The sequence below is a fragment of the Camelus ferus genome, chromosome 18, assembly GCF_009834535.1.
Source record: "Camelus ferus isolate YT-003-E chromosome 18, BCGSAC_Cfer_1.0, whole genome shotgun sequence".
Lineage (NCBI taxonomy): Eukaryota > Metazoa > Chordata > Mammalia > Artiodactyla > Camelidae > Camelus > Camelus ferus.
In genome coordinates, this window is record NC_045713.1 from 36743139 (window position 1) to 36762038 (window position 18900).

General features: G+C 44.9%; 2 pseudogenes; one reads left to right on the forward strand and one right to left on the reverse strand.

Moving 5' to 3' along the window:
• Nucleotides 1-2048: 2048 nt before the first annotated feature.
• Nucleotides 2049-14907, forward strand: LOC116657428 (annotated as a pseudogene).
• The window catches only part of LOC116657429, a 17478-nt pseudogene continuing 4562 nt past the window's right edge, over nucleotides 5985-18900 (reverse strand).

Consider the following 18900-nt stretch of genomic DNA (forward strand, 5'->3'; position numbering starts at 1 on the left):
AAGAAGAACCTGACGTCTCGGGCTGTTTTATATTGAACAGCTTTACCCTTAAAATAAGCAGCGCACCAGTCAGGATTGAAGGGCCCTGCCCACTGTCTGTGTCTGGCAAAGTACCAGCCCACGGGTCTGTTCTTACTGATTCTGAGTAATAACTTTGAATCATGAATGATGCTGGATGAAGTGGGGAGGCTCCTTCTCTGACCCCCAGAACAGAGCAAACCCTTGTTCTCTGTGACAGGGAGGGGGAGTGGGGCTTCAGCCTCTAAGCAGGACTTAGGGAGAGGCCAGAGGTGGACCCCGGAGGAGTTTCCAAGACTCCACCTCTGTATTCACAGTGTCTCCACTTTGCCATCCCCTCCACCCTGGGGAGAAGCTCAGAGTCTGGGCCGGCGTGACCAATGGGCTAGAGGGGACCTGCTCCAAAGACATCTGTGGGTTTCAGAGTGGGCGTTTCCCCAACACCAAATTCACCTCTGTGTACACAGGGCAGCACTCACCAGTGGCAGGGGAGCAACTGCCAGGTGCTAGTAAGAGTAGCCACCCCGAGGGCGGGGCAGGGCCAGCCAGCTCTGGGAGGTAGGCGGGGCTCCAGTCCAAGTGGGACAAAGGGACTGTGTCCCCCTCACTGACCAACCAGTCAAGCTCTGCCTTGAGAGCTGGACGCTGATTGTCCGGGAAGGCCAGAGAGAAGAGGGCCTCCAGGCTCGTGCACAGAGCTGTACACATGACGCTGGCCAGCCCCCTTCTGCAGGACGCCTTCCTCGTAGCAGTGTCAGAGCGAGCGGCCCAGTTTGCCGTAATTCGCGGCGGGCCGGTTCTTCTGGACGCCCCAGAGCCTGGCGACCTCCTCAGGCTCAGTTAGTTTGAGCCCCACCCCCTGCCGGTCCCGGGAATGGAGTGGGCATCCGTCGGGGTACGTGATTAACATGCAGAAATCAGTTACATGTCTCTACACTAATGATGAAGTATCAGGAAAGGAAAGGAAGGGAAAGAAACAATAGCTTTTAAAATCGCATCCAACAACTGTCGGCGGTGCCCGGAAAACAAGCCAGTACGCAGGGTACCCGGGGCTGCTGCTGCCTTGCTCTGGCCCTGCCGCCCGGCACCCAACCTCCGGCCCTCAGTGAGTCGGTGCGACAGCCGGGCCCGGGGCGTGCTCGGGACCCCCAAGGCTCCAGCACAGACACCTGGGCCTCAGAAATGGGAGCTTGCGCAAAGCGCTGATGGTCCCACAGGGGAAGCTCATGGATGGGGCTCCCTGCCGCCCCTTGACTATGAAGAAGTGAGTCTCTTATAAGAAGCATATAGATAGATCTCATTTTCTTATCCAGTCAGCCACCCTATATCTTTTGATTGTAGCATTTAGTTAATTGACATTTAAAGTGATTATTGATTCCTGAGGTAAGCTTGCATTGCCATAAACTTCCCACTTAGGACTGATTTGCTGCATTCCATAGGTTTTTGGATCCTTGTGTTTTTGCTCTCATTTGTCTCAAGTATTTTTTAAAATTTCCTCTTTGATTTATTCAGTAATCCATTGGTTGTTTAGTAGTGTATTATTAAACCCCACGTGTTTGTGCTTTTCACATTTTTTTCCCCTTGCAATTGATTTCTAGCCTCATAGCATTGTGGTCAGAGTAGATGCTTGATTTGATTTCAGTTTTCTAAAATTCACCAAGGCTTGATTTGGGGGTCAAGCATGTGATCTATTTTGGAGAATGTGCCACGCGCATTTGAAAAGAATGTGTAATCTGCTGCTTTTGGATGGAATGCCCTACACATGGCAGTTAGGTCCATCTTATAATTTAAATAATTTTAAATACCTTGCATTTGTACTCTCCTCTCCTCACAATTACTATTTTAAATATATTTTACAGCTAATTGTTTTGTGTATTCCTTAACTGCTTATTGTGGATAGAGATGATTTTACTACTTTTGTCTTTTAACCTCCATACTAGGTCTTTTAACCTTTCTAGTTTTACTACTAGGTCTTTCAGTCTCCCTCCTTTTGGGTCCATCTCCTAGAGTAATGAAAATAAAAATAAATACATGGAACCTAATAAACTGAAAGGCTTTTGCACAGTAAAGGAAACCATGAACAAAATGAAAATCGCCCCAAGGGCCATTTGGAATTATGTCGGCAAACTCAGATCTTCTGTGTCTAAGGAGCTGGGCCTGATCTGGTTTCACCCCGCGACGGAGGAGGAGGTGGCCTCTGTCCCTCTCCTCCTGTCTTAGCAGCCGTGGCCACTTCGGCTGGCGTGGTCGCTAACAATAGCAGGCATGTCAAGGACCTCTACCCAATCCTGCTAAGCACCCTTTGACTCCATTCCATCCAAACTCTTGCCCTTTGAGGGACCAGGTCTTGAGTCACCATGTCCAATCAAAATCCTTGGGTTAGTAATCTGTCAACAAAATCAAATGTCCTTCAGATACTGGAGAATCGGACAGGAGACCTCAGACTGAAGAAGAAACAGACACTCCCATCTATCCCAAGGTGCCCAAGGCCCTGTTGCCTGAAAAGAAACTCCTCAAGTATCAGCTGTGCTCTGGGGACACGGCTGTCAGCACACCCTCGGGGTCTCCTTGCTCTTCCAGAAGTATTAGGTCTTCGGTGTTAAAACCACTGTTGTCCTTCAAGCCAGGAGCCACAAACTCCGTGACAGCATCACCTGCCTCAGCAAGAGTCACCTCAGTCACTTCCTCTGTCGCGTCCTCTACTTCAAAAACAGCGTCACCCTTGGAACATATCCTGCAGACTCTCTGGGAAGAAGCTGTCAGGCCACCCCCCCCAGCAAGTAGGATGCAGAGTCCGCCCCGGCCTCCCACCAAGACTCCAGGGCCAAGGCCGACAGTGAGCTGCCACCCATCGTCCAGCAGTTTGGTCAGTTCTCAAAAGACAAGGTCTAGAGGAAGAGGAAGATGACAGACCATATGACCCCGAGGGAGGGTACGGTCCCGTGAGAGCCTTCCACACTCAGCTGGGTGACTGGGGGCAAAGGCAGGACGCGGAAAAGGCCTCTGAGTTGGCAGAGCGGGAGGAGGTGGCCTATGACCCAGAGGACCAGACGATTTTAGCAGAAGCTGAAGTGACCATCCACGGTGTGCCCAACAGAATGTGTGAGGACAAGCACGGCTCGGGCACGGGGAAGCCCACCAGCTTCCCCACCAGCATTTCTGCCCTCTCCATGGCTGAGAAGCAGAAGATGACAGGGGAACTCAACAAGCAGGTCGAGGGGCAGAAGAGACAAGTGCAGGAGCAGGGGGCAGCTCTCAGTTAGCAGAGGGCCACTTCTCCCTGTCGGAGGCCCTCATGTCGTCACCCCCAAAGGCGTCGCTGCCCTGGGCCCAGCTGTTTCCCCAGGAGCAGCAGCCTGTGGGCCGGCCGGCCGCGCCCCCTCCACCAGCCAGGGGCCGGCCCGACAACGCCCGGGCGCAGCAGTCAGGGCCCTCGGCAGGCCTGACGGTTGGCCCCGGAGAGCAGCGAGAGCAAGAGCGAAGCCGCCCCAGAGCCCCCCGCCACCCCGCCAGCCGGAGAAGGGCCCAGAGGGGCCGGGCTGGCCCAGGAGGAGCCAGAGTCAGCCCGTCCCCGGTGGGCTCCTGGCGGGGAGGCCCAGCCGCCCACGCGCGAGCGCTCAGACAGCCCGGGCCAGCAGCCCGCCCAGAGCGTGACGCCCGCCGCCGGCCTGCGAGGTGCTGCCGCGCACTCCCCGGAGCGCCTCCCTCCAGCCTCCCCCGCCCCCCCCACCCCCGCCTGGGAAGGGATCAGGAAAGGCCCCTTGGCTCCTCTCAGTACAAGGATCCAAGAAACGCTGCTTGCTGCAAAAAGTGACCTCCCAGCAGCTGACACTGAGGGAGACAGAGAGCCACAACCCAGGCCTGGCGAGCAGGCCGGCGCGTTCCCCCCACCCGCCCAGACAGGAGGGCCGCCTCCGGCCCAGTTCCAGGGCCAACGGGACCCGCACCACGCGCCCTTTCAGGATGGCAGGCCTGTGCGGCTCCGGCTTCCCAGGACCACGAGGGCCAGCCCCTCCGTTTCCGGGAAGAGAATATAATTTCCAGTAAGGACGGGCCAAGAGGAGGGCCCCGCTGGCCACCTTCAGGCCACAAAAGGGGCCCATCCCTTCCTTGTTCTCTGGGTCACACGGGCCGCCTCCCTAAGCTGACACCAGGGGCCCCTCCCTCTCTCATCTTGCGTGCCCAGAGGAGCAGCACCACCAACACTGGAAGAACACAAACACCCACCCAGAGCGAGGAAAGGGAATTCCAAGACCCCCAGTATAGCGAGGCCGAGGCCGCAAGCCCTCCTGCTCAGTTTGAAGGCCTGAAACAAGCCCAGGTGGTGGGAAACAGGGCTATGGCCTCTTTCCAGTTTGGACTCCAAAGAAGGCCTCTGCTGTCTCAGTTTAAAAGACCCCGGGGGAGGCCCTCCTCCCTCTCAGTTTGGAGGCCAGGGAGGACCATCCCCCTCCACTTTGTGGGCCCAAGAGGGCCACATTCGAGCCAGTTTGAAACTGCCCAGGGTCCCCACCCCAACTGGTTTGAAGGGTCTAGAGGCCAAGCACCAAATTTCATGCCGGTACCCAGGGGAATGCAGCCTCCTCAGTTTGAAAAGCAGAGTCAATTCACTGCTCAGATTTGCAAAACAGAGGGCACCGGCACCCCCTGCAGTTTCGGGGTCCACCCCTTTTCCTGAGAAGAGTGAGCCGGCGCCCCGGCATTTCCACATCCAGGGCCAACCCCCCCCCCGTCCCCGCCCCGCGTGAAGCCGGAGCCTGCTGGCTGCCGGAGCCACCCAGCCAAGCACCCCCGCCCCCTCCGCCCCACCCCCGCCAGCGCAGGAAGAACAGGTGGGACGAGGCCGGGCCGCCCCCCGCCCTGCTCTCTGGAGGCCGAGGGGCAGTGGGCTCCCGCGACTTTCGCGAGGGCAAGGCCCACGAGTACCGGAACCAGGCATTCGAAGGGCGGCCAAGGGAGCGGCTCGAGGCCGGGCCCAAGGAGAAGCCCTTGGAGGAGCCTGAGGCACCGCCGCCAGACAGTCGTCGGGGCCCAGCCCTCGGGGACCGCAGGCAGGAGCGCGAGCTCGGGAATGCTGGGGGCGGGAGCGGGCAGAACCTGGAGCAGGAGCGGGACTGGGACCGCGGCCGCGAGTGGGACCGACACCGCGACAAGGATGCCGGCCGCGAGTGGGACTCGGGTCGCGAGCGGAGCTAGAACCGAGACCGCGGCCGCGATTGGGACCGACACCGGGACAAGGATGCCGGCCGCGAGTGGGACTTGGGTCGCGAGCGGAGCTACAACCGAGACCGCGGCCGCGATTGGGACCGACACCGGGACAAGGATGCCGGCCGCGAGTGGGACTCGGGTCGCGAGCGGAGCTACAACCGAGACCACGACCGCAGGCGCGACCGGGAGAGGTCCCGCAGCATGGACCGCGACCGCGACCAGGCCTGTGAGAGGGAGCGCGGCGGCGAAGGGACCACAGCTGGAGCCAGCAGCGTCCCCCGGGACCTCAAGGCTGAGGCCTGGACGCCCAGACCTAGGGCCGTGGGCTCGAGATCCGGGCTCACAAGCGGGTTCAACAGGGGGTCTTTGAAAGAGCTCTGAACTCAGGCTGAATAGAATGTTCTGGACTCCAGAAATGACTCATTTTGTGTATAATGGCTTCTCACAAAATTTCACACCTTTCCAATTCTGATGCTTTAAAAAAAACACACCAAGAACTCAACATTTCCATTAAAAATTACTGAAATGAGTTATCTACAAAAGCATATTGCTTTCTCAGATTCTAAAGTTATCTTTTCTAGTAACTTGACTCGTAAATTGTTTACATTTTTTTTGAATTGCGTTATAGTCAGTTTACAATGAGTGTCAATTTCTGGTGTACAGCAGAATTCCTCAGCCATACATGAATATACATATATTCATTTTCCTACTCTTGACTTGTAAATTTTAAGGGAAGTTGAGCTTTTAGGACTTGAGCTTTAAGGGAACTCCCAGAGCCATACCTTTCCTGACGTCTTGCCCGTGTTTCTGTTTCCGGAGGCTTTGTCAGTCTCCTGGCGGCGGGCGTCGCTGCGTGTGTGCGCCTGGCTGTGAGAGAGCCATGTTGGGTGTTAGCTCATATCTGGGAGGTTGAGAAACGCAGAACTTACAGGTAAGTCTTTCTCTTGTCATAAAGAAATTTGAATTACAAATTCAGCCAGGGAACAAAACACGTTTCCGAGCAAAAGCTCAGTTTTTTTTAATTGAGTTATAGTTGGTTTACAATGCTGTGTCAATTTCTGGTGTGGAGCACAATTTTTCAGTCATACATGAACATACATATATTCATTTTCATATTCTTTTTCCCTGTGAGCTAACACAAGATCTTGTATATCATCTTACACATTTTTTCAAAAACATGATTAAAAGCAACATCTGAGTAGAAGTTGTTAAATTTTAAAAACAGTTTATTTTAAAAAGGTTTAAATTTTACCACCCTAAAGAGAAAATAAACCAATTAAGTGTACTTTAAAGGGGGAGGTGGGTTTCTTTGATCTGAATAATCAGGAAAGTATTGTTTGTTGAACTTTACCATCTGAGCATTTCTTTCTGTATCCCAGGTAAAGTGCACTAGCTCCAAACTGTTATCAGGTTATAAACTTGCCATCAAAATCAAACAATACTTGTATAAAGGACGAAATGGAAAATAGTGATATTGGCTCAAGAACTACAAACTAGAAAGCTTTTCACTGTGAAATACAGTGCACTGTATTTTCCGAGTACTTAAGTGTGAAGTAGAGAAAACCTAATTTATTTGACTGTACAAAGACACTTTGGTAATTTATTTTTATATTTTTATAAACTTACTTTTGCAAATGTAAAATTAGAGAATTTCATTTGTTCCTCAGAGTCTATTCCATTGTATATCACTACAGATTTTCACTTTCTGACACAAATGTTTTACGGTATAAGAACAGAGAGAACTTACCCATTTGGGATGATTGGTTATAGACCAGAGTCAGTAGGTTAAATTGCATTAAAGTGGTGTCAGGTCCCAACATGTGACGTGATGTGAAGGTTTTTTTAACATATAAAACAAACTTTTCTAATTTAAATATGACAAATGTAAAAATCATGTGTGTTTCTTTAGGTTTACCTGACAAATTTCTGTAAATTGTATTTTATATTGCAGAGTATTATATCACTGTACATTAAAACATGGACTTCAGAACTTTGTTCCTTGAAGTAGAATAAACATCTACAGAAGGAAAAAAAAAATAGAAAGACAACACAGGTTGGGAGAAAAATATTTGCAAATGATGCAACTGATAAGAGCTTAATCTTGAAAAATATACAACCAGCTCATGCAGCTTAATACCAAAAAACCCCAAACAACCCAATCAAAAAAATGGGCAGAAGACCTAAATAGACCTTCCTCCAAAGAAGGCATTTAGATGGCTAACAGGTACATGAAGAGATACTCAGTGATGCTAATTTTTACAGAAATGCCAGTTGAAACTACAATGAGGTATCACCTCACACCGGTCAGAATGGCCATCATTCAAAAATCTATAAATAAATGCTAGAGAGGGTATGAGGAAAATGGAACCCTCCTTCACTGTTGGTTCAATGTAAATTCGTGCAGCCACTATGAAGAACAGTATGGAGAATTAAAAAAAATAAAGCTAGAGTTATCATATGAGCCTGCAATCCCACTCCTGGGCATGTATCCAGAGAAAACTCTTATTTGAAAAAATAACGTGCACCCCATGGTCATTGCAGCACTATTTACAATAGCCAAGACATGGAAGTAAATGAAATGTTCATTGACAAATGAATGGATAAAGAAGATGTGGTCTATTTATACCATGGAATACTACTCAGCCATAAAGAAGAATGAAATAATGCCATTTGCAGCAACATGGATGGACTTATAGATTATCATACTAAGTGAACTAAGTCAGAGAAAGGTAAATGTCATATGATATCACTTAAATGTAGAATCTTGAAAAATGCTAATGAACTTACTAACAAAATATAAATAGACTCATAGACATAGAAAACAAACTTACAGTTACCAAAGGGGAAAGCAAGGGTGGGGGAAGGATAAATTAGGAGTTTGGGATTAACATATACACACTACTATATATTAAATCAATAAAAAACAAGGTTCTAGTATATGGCACAGGGAACTATATTCAATATTCTGTAATAACCTATAACAGAAAAGAATGTGAAAAAGCAAATGTATATATACCTATATATACGTAAACACATCTGAATCACTTTGCTGTATACCTGAAACTAACACATTATAAATTAACTAGACTTTAATAAGAATAAATTTAAACAAATTTAAAAATAATTATTATAGGTATGTACTTATGCCATTTATTTGTTTTAAGTTTGTTGTTGTATTTCTTTTTTTCCCCCACTGAAGTGTTTTCCCAGGTATTTTTTTTTTCTGTTTTGTGTCTGAGTTCTTTTTAAAAAAATGTTTATTGAAGTATAATCAGTTACAATGTGTCAGTTTCTGGTGTACAGCACAACGTCCCAGCCATGGATAGACATACATATGTTCATTTACATATTATTTTTCATTGATGGTTATTAGAAGATACCGAATATAGTTCCCTGTGCTATACAAATAATTGTTTTTTTAATCTATTTTTATATATAGTTGTTAACATTTGCAAATGTAAAACTCCTAAATTTATCCCTTCCCACTCCCTTTCTCCCAGTAACGGTAAGACTGTATACTAGGTCTGCGAGTCTGTTTCTGATTTGTAGGTGAATTTATTAGTGTCCTCTTCTTTTTGTTTAAGATTCCACATATGAGAGATATCATGGTATTTTTCTTTTTCTAGTTTACTTCACTTAGAATGATGATCTCCATGTCCGTATATGTTGTTGCAAATGGCATTATTTTGTTCTTTTTTATGGCGGAGTAGTATTCCATTGTATAAATATACTACAACTTCTTTATCCAGTTGTCTGTTGATGGACATTTAGATTGCTTCCATGTCTTGGCTATTGTATATAGTGCTGCTATGAACAGTGGGATACATGTATCTTTTCTAATTAGAATTCCCTTCAAATATATGCCCAAGAGTGGGATTGCTGGATCATATGGTAAGTCTGTTTTTAATTTTTTGAGGACTCTCCATACTGTTTTCCATAATGGCTGCACCAAACTACATTCCTACCAGCAGTGTGTGAGGGTTCCCTTTTCTTCATACCCTCTCCAGCATTTATTGTTCATGGGCTTTTGAATAATGCCCATTCTGACTGGTGTGAGGTTATACCTCACTGTAGTTTTGATTTGAATTTCTCTGATAATTAGTGATATTGAGCATTTTTTCATATACCTATTGGCCATTTGTATGTCCTCATTGGAGAATTGCTTGCTTAGGTCTTCTGCCCATTTTTGGATTGGTTTTGTTGTTGTTCTTATTAAGTTATATAAGCTGTTTATATATTCTGGGGATTAAACCTTTATTGTCACATCATTTGCAAGTATTTTCTCCATTCTGCAGGTTGTCGTTTTTCTTTACTTATGGTTTCCTTTGCTGTGCAAAAGCTATTAAGTCTAATTATAGGTTCTATTTGTTAATTTTTGCTTTTATTTCTATTGCCTTCGTAGACTGCCCTAGGAGAACATTGCTAAGATTCACGTCAGAGAATGTTTTGCCTATGTTTTCTTTTAGGAGGTTTACTGTGTCTTGTCTTACATTTAATTCTTTAAGCCATTTTGAGTTTATTTTTGTGTGTAGTGTGAGGGAGTGTTCTAACTTCATTGATTTACATGCTGTTGTCCAGTTTTTCCAACACGACTTGCTGAAGAGACTGTCTTTTCTCCATTTTATAGTCTTGCCTTCTTTGTCGGAGATTAATTTACTGTAGATCTGTGTGTTTATTTCTGGGCTCTGTTGTGTTCCATTGGTCCTTATGTCTGTTTTTATGCCAGTGCCACACAGTTTTGATTACTATATAGCTCTGTAGTATTGTCTGAAGTCTGGGAGGGTTATTCCTTCAGCTTCGTTCTTTTTCTCCAGTATTGCTTTGGCAATTCTAGGTCCTTTATGATTCCATATAAATTTTAGGATTATTTGTTCTAGTTCTGTGAAAAATGTCATGGATAACTTGACAGGGATTGCATTAAATCTGTAGATTGCTTTGGGCAGTATGGCCATTTTAACAATACTGATTCTTCTAGTCCAAGAGCATGGGATATCTTTCCATTTCCTTAAGTCATCTTTATTTTCCTTAATCAATGTTTTATAGTTCTCCATGTGTAAGTTTTTCACCTCCTTGGTCAGATTTACTCCTTGGTCAGTATTTTATTGTTTTGGACATGATTTTAAAAGTGATTGTTTCTTTACTTTCTTTTCCTGCTAATTCACTGTTAGTGTAAAGAAATGCAGCTGATTTGTATACGTTAATGTTGTATCCTGCTACTTTGCCGACTGCTTTTGTAGTTCTTCTCTGTCCTTTTCTTCTTTCAGATTCTTGCCTTACGGTTAATTGATTTTCTTTATTGTTATACTTGTGTTTCTCTTGCTTGTTTTTCCATATCTTAATATAGTTTTTTAAACATTTTTGGTTACTGTGTGGTTCATATATGTTGCTCTGTAACGATATCTAATTGTTTTAAACTGATGGTCATTTAGGGTCATATAAGTTCTAAAAGATCTGCTGTTTTACTCCCTCCCCCGCTTGTTTTGTTTTTTATTTTATTTTTACATATGAAGATGTAAAAAATAAAATATAGCTCTGTAGTATTTACATCTTCATATGCCTCCTTGCTTGGTGCTGAGTGTTTTGCCCACTTGCTTGGTGCTGAGCTAGGAGAAATGGCCCTTGGAAGTGCTTACACACCTATTTAAAACCCCTGCTTTTGTATCTGTGGTTCCCTGGGGTACTCATGAATGCTGAGCCCCCCGAGCTCCCTGGGCTAAGTGATTTAGGGGCCAGTCCCTCAGAAGGCAACTCTGAGTGCTGGCACCATAGATGATTTGTTCTGACCCTGTGCTCCTTAGAGAGAAGGTGAGAGTTGGGGTTGCATCCTGAGTGTAAGGCTCAGTGCTGGGCCCTGGGTTTATGGCACAGGTGTATCTCAGCTTTTCCTAACGTTCAGATATTTGCCCAGCCGTCCAGTGTGTAGGAGAATGCACCGTTTTTAGATTTCTCTCACAGGGAATTGACTCTTGTGTGGCTGTTTATTTAATACATCCATGGAAGGGGAGAGGATCAGGAAAACCCAGTTCCACCATTGTGTTGATGCCCCAATTGTACATTTTTAAATGGTTAACATATTGAATTTTATATAATGTGAATTATATCTACATAAAAATAGTTTTAAGAACAAAGAGAAAACAAACTTCAAACCACTGTTGCCATTAATGAGCACCAACTTACAGCTGTAAATGTAGCAAAAACACAGAAACAGTAAATTAGCGTTAAAAAGTGAAATTAAGACAGAAATTCAGCCAAGTGGTATCGGTGCTTTGGACTCACCTTGTAGAGCCAGGAAATAACTCGTCTCTGCTCCATCCATGCATGTGGTGCACTTCTCTGTCATCGAGACTTACCTGGCCCTGGTAGGTGACCCAGTGGCCAACAGTTTTCTTTAGAAAAACAAAAGTAGAACCCCAGTAAACATATTGACTTTTATGTTAAGCTAAGTAACAATAACAGCTAGGCCCATTATAACAGCTGACAAAAAATATCAAGTATTGGGAATGACATGGAAAACTTGAGCTCTTAGATTGATGATGAGATGCCATAATGGTATAAACGTTTTGGAAAAAATTAATTTAACCACACTCCTTTTCTGTAAACTAGCAATTCTGCCCCTAGGTTTTTACCCAGGGGAAAAATAGATCCTCTAAAACCATATGTTTTAACAAACATATGTGTAACCATATGTTTATAGCATCTTTAAAATTTTTTTCTTCAAAACTGGAGACATTAAATATCTTTGGTTAAACATGGTACAGCCATTTGAAGGTTTAAACTGGGACATTCAGGATTAAAATGGGTCACAGTTTTAGAATTACAACAAATGGTTAAATCTGATAAAAATCATGCTGAGAGCAAAGGTGAGGTAGGGGGATAGAGTGTCCTGCTGAAAACAAGAGCCTTATTTGTAAATTGTAAGCTGAACCCCCGCTTCTCCTTTCCTTGTTCAGCTTCCAGGATCCTGGCAGCCTCGTTCAGTGTTGCTGGACAGGAGACTGCAGGACACGCGTGAGTTTATGGAAGCTGTCCAAGGCAAAGACTTCCAGATCCATATTCATTTCCCCCGCATTTAATTCAGGAAGGAGCTCTGAGAGATCCAAGCCATCCCCCAGGCACACAGCATTCATTTTCAGCTGATTCCTACCAAGCACACAAATATGAATGGGCAGGGGAGGACTCTGGGGCATGTGAGGACATCTTCTAGTGTGAAAGGTGGAGGGAAAAAATAGTCGAGAGAGGTACCAGAGGAACAGAAAAAAATGAAAAGATCACAGGAAAACATGAAATAAGTTGTCTATTAATGTATTTCAAGTAAATAGAGAAGATGGTGTATCCGATGATCACCATTTACATATAGAACAACTACACATATTTAAATATATTCATATGTAAATATATATATTTATACGTATGTACAGGTATATGAGCATATATAATATGCGTATGTGTGTGGTTGCACAGCCACCCAGAAACTTCCACCAACAGGCTTGTTAGGCTCATTTGCAGTTCTCCATACCTGCATGGAATAGGAATACTCCTGACCCATTTGGAGAATTTGAACAGAACCACTTGGATTTATGCTCCCTAGAAAAAGCCCCCCAAATGCACTCCCAGTTTATTTATCACCTTCACGTACCCCCATCACACACCACCACAAATGGTTTTACTACCAACTTGACCATCAAGACAGTTTAGACAATCTGGTCCACTGGCTCCCAAGGATACATGAGGTTAACATTCACATGCAGTATCTTCATTGCAGAGCCCTGTGGATACCGGCCGCTTCTCACAGGAGTGGTTAACTAGGGATGAGTGAGCTGCTCTGCATCTCAGGACAAATCACAGCTTCTGGATGTTTTTATATATGAAATTATATTATCTGTTGCAGTGACTATTCTTGTAATGTCGACCGTGTGAAGAGCTGGAAATAACATTTAGGCCTGACAGACTTCCTATATTGGCTTGAGATCCCACCCAGAGACCTAGATCCTGGGACACAGGTAAATCGCTGTTATTCTTTATTTTCAAGCATATTGGCCTGAGTAAATTTCAAGAAAGTTTACTAAAATAGGATGACACAGGGTATTAGGATGATAACCAAATCAATTAGTGACTACACCGCTTATTTTTTACTGAAAAAGTTTCTGATATAATGTAATTTTCTAGCTATAAAAGTATAATCAGAAATGTCTTGGTCTCGGTTTTAAATCTAAAAATTATTGGTTATTGTTTGATATTGTATAAATTATTTCATGCTTTTATGTGTCAGTATCTAAAACTGAATTAACCATGTCACCTCCTTTCACATGAATGCTCTGAGTATTAAAGGAGATTTTGTAGAAATGCTAATTACAGTTCCAGTGCATTCTAGGGGCTCAGTATAGGAGGGTTAACTCATAGCTGTTGTAGGAACAGTGACATTAGTAGCAGCAGCAGTAACGACAGCGCTCAGTAATACCACAACAGTATTTCTCACATTGTACTTCGATAATGTGATTACATAGTCAATTGTTGATTGTCTTGTTTCAAATGTTATTTATCTCCACATGTAATGTGGTTGGCTAAAGTCTGTGAAGTGTTTATGATGTCTGTAACATTCCATGGATAATCTTGAATAATTTAATAAAAACTTGTATTTTCATTCTTCACAAGCAGACATTTTCTTTCTCAGCCGTCTGTGTGTATTCTCTACCCTTTTTCATAAGACGTATTATCAGAGATAACCTTTATGAGAAGCTGACCATCTGCACAAATAATTCACTCTTGGATAGCACAGTATTCTTTTGGGGGCATGGTCAACTACAATTTTAGGAGGATTCAGTATGGTAGGAAGGAATGAGAATGCATGAAGAAAACCCCAAGGCATTTAACAAATCTTTACGATTTGTCTAAGTGTAATAAAGGAGAACAAATCTGACTCTATATTGGATCCGTTCCTTTAGTTTTGACCACTGTGCCCTGTTTTCCAGGCTCAATCTTGCCAGCTCTGCACCTTTTGTGAAACAATGTTGCCTTTAGCCTGAAATAGACAGGAGAGTCTTGTTTTAGGGGCTCTGAAGTTTCAGGATGTTAGCTCTTCTGCACTTAGGTAGAGATGGTGAGTTGCAAGATAGAGAATAACCTTTGTTTTGTTGGAGGTTTACAGGGACACCATGGCCTGGCCCACACGGATGCTGCAAGAACAAAGACTTTCTACAGCAAGAAGTTTGCAACAATGAACCACACCCCCTCCCCTGGTTTGTTTGTTTGTTTTTTTTTTTTTGGATAAAAGAAGCCTGTATTCTGACTGGAGCAGGATGGCTCTCCAAGACAGTAGTCTGCCATCCCCTCAGTCTGCTGGCTTTCTGAATAATTTTGCTATTCCTTGCCCCAACACCTTGTCTCCCAATTTATTGGCCTGTTGTGTGGCCAGCAGAATGAGTTTGGACTCGGTAACATTGCTTCTTTAAGTATTCCCTGACCAGCCATCTGAACACTGGCACACCTCATTTGTGCTCCTGCAGCACCTGAATACACCCTGTGCAGTTTAATTCTTGATTTACTTATATCTTTCTATCCCCAAATTCCTTGACAGCAAAATAATCATGCACGATTGTACCTGGGTTTCCTCAGGAAATAACATAACGCCTGACACGTAGCATGTGCTTACAAAACGACTAGCTGATTAATAAATTGCATCTACCTTGCTGCTTAGACAAGTCTTCATTAAATTTATATCTCATTGATAACCTAGAGCATAGATAACTAATATTTTATGTTTTAATACATGAGAAAATAAGTGACCTGCCAAGGCAATACAGCTTGGGCCGTGGTGCATCTGAGAGTAAAGCTGAGGACTGTTTGGAATTGAAAGTCCATTATAATTTTTGAATATTTTATGATACAGCCTCTGTGAAGCATGTCAATTTTGAATGACATAAATATATCAATAAATATTAGTTACTGTTTTATTGTCAAATTCATCTTGTATTACTCTCCAGTTGGTTTATTTATGTAAAATTTTGGTCTTAATTCCATGAGACAGAGCACATAATTTCTCTCATAACCTTAACGTGTCCAAGTTAGAAGTGATCCCTTACTACTTACCAAATATACATGGAATAGAACTGGCTTGAAAACACAACAAAAGCAGAGACACCAGCCCAGGTGAAAAAAGAGATGGAGGCTATATAGCATTGAATGTTAATTATTTATTATATTATTTTAACATTATTATGAGCCTTGAATATCTAATTAGTAAAAACATTAAATACAAGTTTAGACTGCATTTCTTTTCTTTTTTTTTTACATTTTTTATTGATTTATAAACATTTTACAATGTTGTGTCAAATTCCAGTGTTCAGCACAATTTTTCAGTCATTCATGGACATATACACACACATTGTCACATTTTTTCTCTGTGAGTAATCATAACATTTTGTGATATTTCCCTGTGCTATAGAGTGTAATCTTGTTTATCTATTCTACAATTTTGAAATCCCAGTCGATCCCTTCCCACCCTCCACCCCCCTTAGACTGCATTTCTAAGATGATCCCCAAGCCCACATCATCTCCCCAAAAACAATCATCTCCCCAAGCCCACATCATCTCCCCAAGCCCAATCATCTCCCCAAGCCCACATCATCTCCCCAAGCCCACATCATCTCCCCAAGAACAATCATCTCCCCAAGCCCACATCATCTCCCCAAGCCCACATCATCCCAAAGCCCAATCATCCCCCACATCATCTCCACAAGCCCGCATCACCTCCCCAAGCCCGCATCACCTCCCCAAGCCGGCATCATGTTTCCAGGCCCACATGTACCTAACCCGACCTCACCACACTAAGCCTGCATCATGTCCCCAAGAACAAATCATCTCCCCAAGCCCGCATGATCTCCCAAGCGAACGTCATCTCCCAAAGCCTGCATCATCTCCCTGACCCCACACCATATCTGCAAGACCGCTTCATCACCCCCAAGCCCAAGTTATCTCCCACAGTCCAATCATCTCCCCAAGTCCGCATCATCTCCCCAAGCCCACGTCATCTCCCTGAACCCGTGTCGTGACCCCAAGCCAGTGTCATGTCCTCGAGTCAACGTCATGTCAGCGAGCCCAAGTCATGTCTGCGAGCCTGAAAAATATCTGCAATCCCGCGTCGTCTCCCCGAGCCCCCATCATCTCCTTGAGCCCACGTCATCTCCCTGAGCCGGTTTCATGTCTTTGAGACCTTGTCATGTCCCCAAGCCGACGCCATATCAGGGAGCTCACATCATCTCAATGAGCCCGGGTCATCTCCCTGAGCCCACGTCATCTCCCTGAGCCAACATCTCCCCAAGCCAACATCATCTCCCCAAGTCTGAATCATCTCTCCAATTCCACATCTTTCCAGACCCACATTTTCCCAAGTCCACATCAGCTCTCCAAGTCCACGTCATCTCCCTGAACCTGTGTTGTGTCCCCGAGCCGGCGTCATGTCCCAGAGCCCGTGTCGTGTCAGTCAGTCCACATCATGTCCACAAGCCCGAAAAATGTCTGCAACCCGCATCATCACCCCAAGCCTGTTGCATGTCCCCAAGCCCACATCTCCCCAAGCCCGCATCACGTCCAAAAGCCCACATCTCCCAAAAGGCATATAATTTCCCCAAGCCTGCATGATTTCCCAAGCCGCATCATCTAGCTGAGCCCGAATCATGTTCCCAAGTCAGCGTAAATCGGCGAGCCTGCATCATTTACGCACGCCCGTGTCATCTCCCGTAGACGCATGATCTCCCCAAGCCTGCATTATCTCCCCAAGCAAACATCTCCCCAAGCCTACATAGTCTCCCCAAGCCCACATAATCTCCCCAAGCCCACATCATCTCCCCAAGCCCACATCTCCCAAAAGGCACATCAATTCCCCAAGCCTGCATCATATCCCAAGCCCGATCATTTAGCCGAGCCCGCATCATGTTCCCAAGTCGGCTTAGTATCTGCGAGCCTGCATCATTTACGCACGCCTTTGTCATCTCCCAGAGCCACATCATCTCCCCAAGCCAGCATCATCTCCACAAGCCCGACTCATCTCCCCCAAGCGCCAATCATCTCCCCAAGCCCGAATCATCTCCCGAAGCCCGCATCGACTCCCCGAGCCCAATCATCTTCCCAAGCCCGCATCATCTCCCCAACCCCGCATCATCTCCCCAAGGCCAATAATTTCCCCAAGCCAGGATCATCTCCTGAGCCCAATCATCTCCCCAAGCCAAAACCTCCCAAAAGGCACATTGTCACCCCAAGCCCACATAACTTCCCAAGCTCCCATCATCCTGCCGAGCCTGTATCATGTCCCCAAGCCGGCGTAATATTTGCAAGCGTGCATCATTACACAGGCCCGCATCATCTCCCCAGGCCAACATGATCTCCCCAAACTCACATCATCTCCCAAGCCCGCATCGAATCCCCGAGCCCGCATCATGTTTCCAGGCCCACATGTCCCCAAGCCGACCTCACCACCCTAAGGCCACATCATGTCCCCAAGCACAAATCATCTCCCCAAAGCCCGCATGATCCCCCAAGCCCACATCGTCTACCACAGCCTGCATCATCTCCCTGAGCCCACAACATATCTGCAAGACCACTTCCTCACCCCAAGCCCGAGTCATCTCCCACAGTCCAATCATCTCCCCAAGTCCCACATCATGTCTCCAACCACATCTCCCCAAGCCAGCATCATCTCCCCAAGCCTGCATCATCTCCCCAAGCCCGCATCATTTCCCTAAGCCAAAATCTCCCAAAAGGCACATTGTCACCCCAAGCCCGCATAATTTCCCAAGCCCCCATCATCTATTCTATAATGTAGTTCTCTGTGATAATTTTAAAAATTGAACTTTGTGTCTAAAAGTTTGGAGTCTGATAACTATTTGGGGCTTGAATTCCACTACATTTCTTGCCTAAAACTTTGAAGCGACATGTTCTAGAAGTTATTAATGAATCCATCCCATTTATAAAATAAGGGAAATCATGTATTTCTTCATTGAAAGTGAGAATATGGCAAGTGCATATGTGGTCATTTCAGGTTAGATCTATGTTTTCATCATTTTGCCAGGACATGGACGTCTAAGCATTCTCCTAGTCACACTATAGAAAATGAAATCTTCTTTTTTCTTTTATGACATGGCTTTTAAATGTATCTGGTTCAACTTCACCATCAGATTTAATCAAAAACTTAGAAAAAATAAATATTTCTAGTGTGTGTAAATTAAAGTTTAAGGGTCAAAAATTAAAACTACGAACATGAAGAGAAGCATGGAAGTTCACCAAATTTCTGGGCCTATAGGCTCTCTTTCATTCTGGTGTCAAAATCGAAGCTATTAGCAATGACGGTGTACCAGGCCATCCATTAAACTATATGCTTCTCACCTAGCAGCATGTTGTGCAAATACCATTGCAGCAAATCACAGGAATGACGTGTTCTTCTGTGGGCCAGTCACACGGGGAACCTATCATTTCATACTTTATAGAGCAGAACAGAGAATGATTATGAAAAGTAGTGCTTCTATTTTGGAAACTTCTTTAACTTGAAATTTGAAATTTTCTTTGGGTATTGTTTCAGCTTCTTTTAAAGTTTAAAATGTGTAACACTTAAAAATTGAAATCAAAAAGCACTAAGAATTGGGTGATTGTAGGCAAGCATTAAACTTACAAAAGAAACTATTT